Below are 10594 nucleotides of genomic sequence, written 5' to 3'. Positions count from 1 at the left end.
ATCACAGAGGGCATAAGGCAGTCTACTCTCAGACCAAGAGAAGATAACTTTCAATAAATCCTTATGATTTAATGCGTTCTGCCTATCCAAACTTGAAAAGACACCATTCTACAAGTCGTGATATGAATTATCCAAGTGCCTTCATAAGATTTACTCAGTGCAACCTTCACACATTTTACAAGCCTCAAACTAGGCACTTTCCATCAGTAAAGAGTATAAATTAAAGGAAGATGTCAAGTTGTACATAATCAAATCTATATATTTTCAGGATGGTACTTTTTTTCTTCAGTATTTGTAGATATTAATGGGGATGGTCTGAATGATAAGTAAAGGGATGATTCACTTTCTCAACTCTAAAATATTCCAAGGGTTTACTGACTACAAGCAACAGTAGAAGTGGCAGATATTATTAAGTATATATAGGTCAATATACATTCTGATTTCCTACACGCACACACACACACACACACACACACACACACACACACACATACAAATACATGCATGCACCTAAATGACCTGGGTGATATGGAATTTAATATAATTTAAGAGAATAATTTTTGAAAATAATTTCCCCTTAATTATATAGTATAATCCATACATAAGTACTATAAATTTCAAATTTGTAGTATAGCAAATATTTGCTTTACTTTGCTAAAGTCTTATACAACTTATGAAATGAAGGTAGTGCCTGAGATGTCTATGGGGGGAGGAGAGAGCCATGATATGAGTGTCATGGGGTTCCAAGATCAGACATTGGCCACCAGTGAGAATCTATGACCCTTGTTTCTTGCTCCAATCTCTAAACAAGTGAGGAGACAAAAATACCCTCTCCCCATCTTTATGTGTGCTTAATATTATCTATTCTTCAAATCTGTGCTTAAATGTGTGATTGCCATGAAATCTTCCTTAATTTGGTTGGTAAGATCCATTTTCTTTGGATTTCTCTTGTTTTCATCATATCTGATGTTACAGTTATTTATTTTTGTAGTTTAAGTAATTATTAAGGCAATATGTCATAAAGAATAGGGAACTGGACTTGAAACCAGGAAGATATGTGTTCAAGTTTTGCCTCATATATACTATGTGACTCTTGGCAAATTACTCGACCTCTAGATCCTCTAGGCAATTTTCTGAAACTTCAAAGTGCAGGAAAGCACTGTCCTCTATTGGTTGAGGAAATTCTACATCAGGACATCTTAACATCAATGAAATCTCAGGTCCAGGCTTTAGCCCTAGAGAGACAGGATAGATGTATTTGAATCTCTCGCTCTTCCTCTCTTTTTCTCCCTCACTCTCTCTCTCTTATCCTCCTTTCATCTCCCTTTTGCTCTTTCATTTGTTTGTCTATGTATCTGTCTCTCCGATAAAAAATACTTTGGGCACATATTTTCATAATGCATTACAAGTTGATATATCTGTTTCACTTTGGATATTTGCATGAAGACCAAGATCTAAGTAGAATGTATTTACCTTCATGACACAGTTTGGAAAAAAAAATTCTCAGAATGATTTGCTTTTTAACAGTAACAAATCTTTCTTGCTTTTCCTAACAGGACCATGGCATGCTATTTAACCAGAAGATATAATCATGGAGATGTGGAAGTAATGTAGTGCATCACAAACACAAATATTTGGTAAGTTCCTAATCAGATTGTTTTATTAAGTCAATATGTCTTTCATAGGTATACTTTATCAATTACTTAATTTTCTTCTTAGGTGAGTGTATGCTGTACTTGTTCACTATTCCCACTTCCTTTTCCTTGGCTAATATACCATTCATCAAACTAACAACTTCAAATGTCTGAACATATCTTATTCAGAAACAATAGTATCTAATTCATTATAGCACCCTTCTCTTTAATTTCCAAATGCAATAAATGTGGCTTGAAAAATATTTGCAAAACTTCTCATAAAAAGTTTTGGACTTTGCTCTATTTTGTGTTATAATCTGATGAAGATCTTACTTAACTCTCCACATATGAAAAAATGTGAGCTCTGGACATTTCCTAAATAAATAGCAATAATTGAAATACATTAACAACAATGAAAAAGAACTTTGCTCATCTTTCTGGCATATTTTCAGATTCTTCATTATCCTTGGACAGGAATGAAGGTTTAATGGGTTGTTACACACAAAAAATTTACACTTTGCTCCCTCCCTGTGCCAATGTACATGACTTCCATTGATTTCCTGTCTTTTTAGATATTCAAGCTCACTTCAGCTCCCACAGTATAGTTTTTTTTTCTCTAAGTAAGGTGTGATTTAAAAATAATTTTAATGAGATGTAGGAATCATTTAGTTCTTCAAAATACTTTTTTAAAATTATTTACAGCTAATTAAATAGCTTGAGAACAAGAGTTCTATAGAAAAAAATATCTTCTCCAAAGATGATTATTTTCAGGATTTTTAAAAGAAAAAATATTTAAATTTGTTGGATAAAAGTTTTTTTTTTTAATATAGTGATTCAAAATACAATTTCTATTTATTTCAGTAATCAAGCTGAATATAGCCTTCAGTTGAAAGTCAACAATATCAACAGATTTTGTAAAATTCAAAAATTTCTGAAAATGGATATACTGCTACCTTTAATGGTCCCATGGTTTCATAACAAATGGTATGCAGAGGCTAAGTGACCATGTCATATATGTTGTATTGGGAATTCTTTGGGGAGTCTGAGCTTGACCAGATGACCATTGAGGTCCCTTCCAATTCTCAAATATTGTGACTCTGAAGCAGTATGATATAAAGTGTTGAAGTTGGATTCACGGGACCTGAATTCAAGTCACAACTCTGTCACTTATTACCTAGACTTAGGAAACTTAAAATCTGTGAGCCATACTTTTCCATCTTTAATTTGAAAGAGTTCTACTATCTGACATAGAAAATCTTCCAGATCTATGATATAATGATCATTTTTCTTGGTTCTTGAAAAATATTAATCACCCAATACTACCCGGAGCTAGATTCAATTTATTTTATAATCTAACCCAAATTCTAAAAGTTGATTATTAAAGAGCCTTTCTTAGTCTGAAAAGATAGTATTTAATAGTATATAAATGGAAGCAGAAGATAATGTATATCGATTGGGTGAAAATATTAATGGAATTTTGATGGTTTAATGTTAAGAAAAAACTGTAATGCATCATATTGCTAAGATGGGAAAATATGATTTTATATATTTATATCTTAGGATACAAAAAACCTTTAATAAAATATGGCATTAATTTACCTTAAAATATTTGAAAACAATAGCATGAGAATGATCTTGACATAATAGAATAAAAGGTACATATTTTGAAACTTATTTATAGACAACAGAAAAATACCAGTAACATTGCAATTAATAACAAGCATTTAACAATGGAAAGAAAGTTGATTCTGGAGTCAGAAGAATTGGGTTCAAATTTTACCTCTGATACTTACTGCTTTGGACAAGATGTTTTTAAGTCACTGAGCCTTAATATTCTCATCTGTCAGATCTGGGCGGGGCAGTGAACTAGAAAGTTTATGGTGTCCCCTCCATCTCTTAACTTATGTAATTTTATTGTTGAGTTGATATCAAATATCTTTAAAATTTTTTAAACAGGTAGAATGAATGAGAATACATTAAATAAATAAATATGATCACTGAATAAATTAAAATTCCTTTATTTACAGAACACATACCAGTTTACCTGTTAGTTTTGGTGTTAGTTTCTAGGAGTTTAAGTTGAAAAACAGTTACTGCCAAAGAAAGTTTTCTTACAGTTATGAGAACACATGGAGAGGAAGGGAGAGACAGAAAGAGACAAAGACAGAAAGAGAAAGACAGAAACAGAGAGAGAGAGAGAGAGAGAGAGAGAGACAGAGACAGAGACAGAGACAGAGACAGAGACAGAGACAGAGACAGAGACAGAGACAGATTGATTCTGTATCCAGCCTAAGTAAATCCAAGCGTCCCAGTACATTTCCAACTTTTTGGTAGCCAAGCTGGCTGAGGTACTGGATAGAACATTTGGCCTGGAGTCAGGAAGATCTGAGGTCAAATCCAGCCTCAGATTATTACTAACTGTGTAAACCTGGGGAAATTATGTTACTTCCCTATGCCTCAATTTCCTCAAATGTAAAATGAGCATGATGTCAGCATATAGGGGCTATATAAATGCTGATTCCTTTTTCCCTTCTCACTTTTGGCACAAAAAGGACTTTTTTAACAGAGAAATTAGATAACAAAAATAAATACTTCATTGTTTATAATGGCATTTAAAATCCGTATATGAAGACCATAGACTAAAGTAATGGTGAAATCCTCCAAGGAAGGAATACAACCTGAACTGCTCTATGACATGGGCTAAAATAATAGACTTTAAAGGGATGGTGCTAAGTCCTTTTTCAGAAATGATTAATTCATTGCTCATTTTTGATGTGATATTCAGGAAAGCTTAATAAAAGACTAACTATATTGGCAGTGCAATATATTTGCAGATAAGCATTAAAGAGGATAGAGCACTGGCCCCTGGAGTGGGGAGGACCTAAGTTCAAATCTGATCTCAGAAACTTACTGTGTGATCCTGAGCAAGTCACTTAAATCCATTTGTCTCAGTTTCCTCATCTGTACCATGAATGAGAGAAGGAAATGGCAAACTACTCCAGGATCTTTGCTAAGAAAACCACAAATGGGGTCATGAAAAATTGGAAACAACTGAAACAACAAAAGCAAAAGGAATAAAAATAGACAGTAAAGCTGATGAATATTTCCAGAACCTACCCCCGAAAAAACTACAAGGAGTAGGTTAAGTTTAGAGCATATGAGAAGGACCACAAAACAATATTTTTAAATCATTTAGGGAATTAGACTTTTTTTTCTTTTTTTTTTTTATTTAACTTTTAACATTCATTTTCACAAAATTTTGGGTTACAAATTTTCTCCCCTTTTATCCCCTCCCCCCCCGCCCAAACCCAAGCATTCTAATTGCCCCTGTGACCAATCTGCTCTCTCTTCTATTATCCCTCTCTGCCCTTATCTCCGTCTTCTCTTTTGTCCTGTAGGGCCAGATAGCTTTCTTTACCCCTTTACCTGTATTTCTTATTTCCTAGTGGTAAGAACATTACAGTTGATCCTAACACTTTGAGTTCCAACATCTTGACCTCCCTCCCTCTCCACCCCTTCCCTTTGGAAGGCAAGCAATTCAATATAGGCCAAATCTGTGTAGTTTTGCAAATGAATTCCATAATAGTTGTGTTGTATAGGACTAACTATATTTCCCTCCATCCTATGCTGTCCCCCATTACTTCTATTCTCTTTTGATCCTATCCCTCCCCATGAGTGTCGACCTCGAATTGCATTCTCCTCCCCATGCCCTCCCTTCTATCATCCCCCCCACCCTGCTTGTCCCCTTGTCCCCCACTTTCCTGTATTATGAGATAGGTTTTCCTACCAAAATGAGTGTGCATTTTATTCTTTCCTTTAGTGGAATGTGATGAGAGTAGACTTCATGTTTTTCTCTCACCTCCCCTCTTTATCCCTCCACTAATGAGTCTTTTGCTTGCCTCTTTTATGAGAGATAATTTGCCCCATTCCATTTCTCCCTTTCTCCTCCCAATATATTTCTCTCTCACTGCTTGATTTCATTTTTTTTTTAAGATATGATCCCATCCTCTTCAATTCACTCTGTGCACTCCGTCTCTATGTATGTGTGCGTGTGTGCATGTGTGTGTGTGTACTCCCACCCAGAACCCAGATACTGAAATGTTTCAAGAGTTACAAATATTGTCTTTCCATGTAGGAATGTAAACAGTTCAACTTTAGTAAGTCCCTTATGACTTCTCTTTGCTGTTCACCTTTTCATGGTTCTCTTCATTCTTGTGTTAGAAAGTCAAATTTTCTTTTCAGCTCTGGTCTTTTCATCAAGAAAATTTGAAAATCCTCTATTTCATTGAAAGACCATTTTTTCCCCTGAAGTATTATACTCAGTTTTGCTGGATAGGTGATTCTTGGTTTTACTCCTAGTTCCTTTGACTTCTGGAATATCCTATTCCATGCCCTTCGATCCCTTAATGTGGAGGCTGCTAGATCTTGTGTTATCCTGATTGTATTTCCACAATACTTGAATTGTTTCTTTCTAGCTGCTTGCAATATTTTCTCCTTGACCTGGGAACTCTGGAATTTGCCCACAATGTTCCTAGGAGTTTCTCTTTTTGGATCTCTTTCATGCGGTGTTCTGTGGATTCCTTGAATATTTATTTTGCCCTCTGGTTCTAGAATCTCAGGGCAGTTTTCCTTGATAATTTCATGGAAGATGATGTCTAGGCTCTTCTTTTGATCATGGCTTTCAGGTAGTCCCAAAATTTTTAAATTGTCTCTCCTGAATCTATTTTCCAGGTCAGTTGTTTTTCCAATGAGATATTTCACATTATCTTCCATTTTTCCACTCTTCTCTCTTTGTTCTGTGATATCACGCTTTCTTGCAAAGTCCTTAGCCTCCATCTGTGCCATTCTAGTTTTGAAAGAACTATTTTCTTCAGTGAGCTTTTGAATCTCCTTTTCCATTTGGCTAATTCTGCTTTTGAAAGCATTCTTCTCCTCATTGGCTTTTTGAACCTCTTTTGCCAATTGAGTTAGGCTAGTTTTCAGTGTGTTAATTCCTTCAACATTTTTTTTGGTTCTCCTTTAGCAGGGAGCTGATTTGCTTTTCATGCTTTTCTTTCATCTCTCTCATTTCTCTTCCCAGTTTTTCCTCCACCTCTCTAACTTGATTTTCAAAATTCTTTTTGAGCTCTTCCATGGCCTGAGCCCATTGGGTGGGCTGGGACACAGAAGCCTTGATTTCTGTGTCTTTGCCTGATGGTAAGCATTGTTCTTCCTCATCAGAAAGGAAGAGAGGAAATGTCTGTTCTCCAAGAAAGTAGCCTTCAATAGTCTTATTTCTTTTCCCTTTTCTGGGCATTTTTCCAGCCAGTGACTTGACCTCTGAATATTCTCCTCACACCCACCTCGCCTCCTGGTCCTCCCAGCCAGTGTTTGGGGTCTGAGATTCGAATGCTGCTTCCAGCCTTAGGGCTTTTGGCAGGGGCAGGGCTGCTATTCAGTGTGAGAATTAAGTTCAGGTGGTCAGGTCGGGGCAAGGTCGCCTCTCAGGCTCAGTTCCCTCAGAGGGTTTATGCACAGAACTTCCACAATGGATCCAGGCTCCCGCCCTCTTGGGGAGCCCCATTCTGCAGCCGCCTCTCAGCTTCTACCTCCCGGGGGGGGGGGCCCGAATCATGGGGGCACCCCACTCTCCTCTCGACCCGCCAAAGAGACTCTCTCACCGACCCCCGTCACCTGTGGGCAGAGGGACTTGTGCGGCCACTGGAGATGCCGTCCCTGAAGCCTGCTCGGGTCTGTTTCTCTTGGTGCCGTGGCCGCAGCAGGGCTGGGCTGGGCTGGGCTCCACGTCTGCAGCGCGACAGACCTTTTGCGAGAAGTTTGCAGGTCCCTCTGTGGGTGGGGGGACCCGCGTGGCCGCTGGAGATCCTGTCCCCGAAGCCCGCTCGGATCTTTTCCTCTCGGTGCCGCGTCCGCTGCAGGCCTGCCCTCAGCTCCCAGTCCTGGCGCCCAGTCCGTAGCGCGACGGACCCCCCGCGAGAGGTTTGCAGGTCCGTCCGGAACAGAAATCTCCCTCACTCCAATATTCCGTGGCCTCTGGGTGCAGAATTTGCCGTTATTTACTCCCCTATAGCCGTTCTGTGGGTTGTGGGTTCAGGGCTATGTGTATGTGTGTCTTTCTACTCCGCCATCTTGGCTCTGCCCCGGGAATTAGACCTTAAAGGAACCTTAAATGTCCCACAATCATAGAATCCTTGGTCTATAGCTGGAAGGAAACTCAGAAGCTGTCTACCTAGTCCACTCACCTCATTCTAAACACAAAGAAACAGAGGCTTTAGCGCTACCAGGTCTCAAATTGTACTATAAAGCAGCAATTATCAAAACCACTTGGTATTGGCTAAGAAACAGAAGGGTAGACAAGTGGAATAGACTTGGCACTCAAGACACAGTAGGCAAGGAATATAGCAACCTCCTGTTTAATAAACCCAAGGACCCCAGCTTCCGGGATAAGAACTCACCATTTGACAAAAATTGCTGGGAAAACTGGATAACAGTGTGGCACAAACTAGGCATAGACCCATGCCTGACACCATACACAAGAATAAAGTCCAAATGAGTGCACGATCTAGGTATAAAGATTGATACCATGAACAAACTGGAGGAGCAAGGAATAGTGTATTTATCAGATTTATGGAGAAGGGAAGAATTTTTTACTAAAGAAGAGATAGAAAGCATTATGAAATACAAGATGGATAATTTTGATTACATTAAACTGAAAAGTTTTTGCACAACCAAACCCAATGCAACCAAAATTCAGAGGGATGTAGTAAACTGGGAAAGAATTTTTACAGCTAAGCTCGGGGATAAAGGCCTCATTTCTAGAATATATAAAGAACTGACTCAAATGTACAACTATACAAGTCATTTCCCAATTGATAAATGGTCAAAGGATATGAACAAGCAATTTTCAGAGGAAGAAATTAAAGATATCTATAATCATATGAAAAAATGCTCTAAATCACTTTTGATTAGAAAGATGCAAATCAAAACAACTCTGAGGTACCACGTCACACCTATTAGATTGGCAAACATGACAGAACAGGAAAATGATAAATGTTGGAGAGGATGTGGGAGATTTGGAACACTAATGCATTGTTGATGGAGCTGTGAGCTCATCCAACCATTCTGGAGAGCAATTTGGAACTATGACCAAAGGGCTACAAAAATGGGCATACCCTTTGACCCAGCAATATCACTACTAGGACTGTATCCCCAAGAGATCATGAAAATGGGAAAGGGTCCCACATGTACAAAAATATTTATAGCAGCACTCTTTGTAGTTGCCCAAAACTGGAAATCAAGGGGATGCCCATCAATTGGGGAATGGCTGAATAAATTATGGTATATGAATGTAATGGAGTACTATTGTGCCATAAGAAATGATGAACAAGAAGACTTCAGAGAGTCCTGGAAGGACTTATATGAACTGATGCTGAGCGAAAGGAGCGGAAACAGGAGAACTTTGTGCACAGCAGTGATCACAGTGTGTGAGAGTTTTTTTCTGGTAGACTTGGAAATTTGTAATAAGGCAAGAACTTTAAAAAAAAATTCCCAATGGTTTTGTAAGGCAAAATAACTTCCACATTCAGAGAAGGAACTATGGAATTCATTCACAGAGTGTAGCAGATCATGTTTGTGTGTGTGTGTGTGTGTGTGTGTGTTATGTTTTGATTTGTTATATGATTTCTTCCTTTTTTTTTTAGTTCATCTACATAGTATGACAACAGTGAAAATGTATTCAATAGGAAAGTATATGTAGATCCTATATAGAATTGTATGCTGTCTTGAGGAGGGAGGGAGGTGGGGGTGGGTAGGCGTAGGGGGGTTAAAAAATAAATTAAATTTAAAAAAGAAATAAAAGGGACTGGTTATAATGACTCACTTGCAACAAGTAAGATAAAATACATTTTTGTGGCAATGCAGAGACATAGAGACCTTGATATATATTGACATTCTAATATACCAAAGTGATGAGTGATATAAATATTTGGGAAACTCTCATGTCAATTACAAGTTAATTCTAAAAATTGCACTAACTTTTAAATGAGTGATTCCATTGCCAGGATCCTTTTTGAGAAACAAAGATGGAAAAAATACTAATCTGTTCAATATTTATTGTTGTTTTATTTCTTTTAGAAAAAAAAAGAAAGAAAACTGGTTTTTTATTCAACAACTGAAAAATATCAGAATAATTTATCACAAATTATTGTAACATAATATTTTGGTTCTACAAAATGACAAAAATGAAGTATTTACAAGGAAAAATATGTAACATTGGGCAAGTTGCTTAACCTCAGTTTCCTCAACTCTAAAATGGAGGTAGTAATAACACTTGCTTCCCAGAGTTGTTGTGAAAATCAAATGAGAAATGTTTAACACAGTGCCTGGCACATAGTAGGTACTCCATTAGCTATTACTATATGAAAATATCAATATCTGGTAACAGGATATTGAGTGAAAGGATTATGGAAAGATGTGATCAACACCATTCTATCCAATTTCATTTTAGCTCGAATATCTTAATTAGTTTAAGACATGTCTTGATCAGTCAAAAGACTTTTTGACAAATTGTGAGAAGTCTTTGACAGCCAGTGGAGTAAGTGAAAAAATGCCAGATGGAACTCTGTTCCAGTAGAATGGAAAACTTGGTAATGCCTTCAGGGATCTCCATAAATTATCAAAAAAGTTGAGGGAAGTAGAATTTCTGATTCTTTAGCTGAATGTGCAGTTCTATCTGAAATCCTTGAGAAGGAACAACTTGGAGATGCAAAGAGGGAGAAGAGTCTTTGGAATTGTCCTTTGTCCACTCACCCTCACCTTGACTGGAGGGGGACCTTCAGCTTCATTGACTAGGGAAAATATTGGACTTCAGTTTTCTCTGTATGAAAAGACAAGGACAAACTATACAGTGATTCACAAATCTTAAGAGCAACTTTTTGACTACCCTACAAATGGTAGAAAAG

At 37.4% G+C, this 10594-nt stretch overlaps 1 long non-coding RNA gene across 1 annotated transcript in view; it reads left to right on the top strand.

Annotated features, from left to right (window-relative positions):
- The first annotated feature begins 1556 nt into the window (after positions 1-1556).
- Positions 1557-10594, top strand: part of LOC140534453 (uncharacterized) — a 28956-nt gene continuing 19918 nt past the window's right edge. The window contains exon 1 of the long non-coding RNA XR_011977319.1: positions 1557-1637. This is a non-coding gene — a long non-coding RNA (uncharacterized lncRNA). The remainder of the gene's footprint in view (positions 1638-10594) is intronic.

Source organism: Notamacropus eugenii, chromosome 3, assembly GCF_028372415.1.
Source record: "Notamacropus eugenii isolate mMacEug1 chromosome 3, mMacEug1.pri_v2, whole genome shotgun sequence".
Lineage (NCBI taxonomy): Eukaryota > Metazoa > Chordata > Mammalia > Diprotodontia > Macropodidae > Notamacropus > Notamacropus eugenii.
The sequence above is the reverse complement of the archived record's forward strand: the minus strand, read 5'-3'. Positions and strand labels throughout refer to the sequence as shown.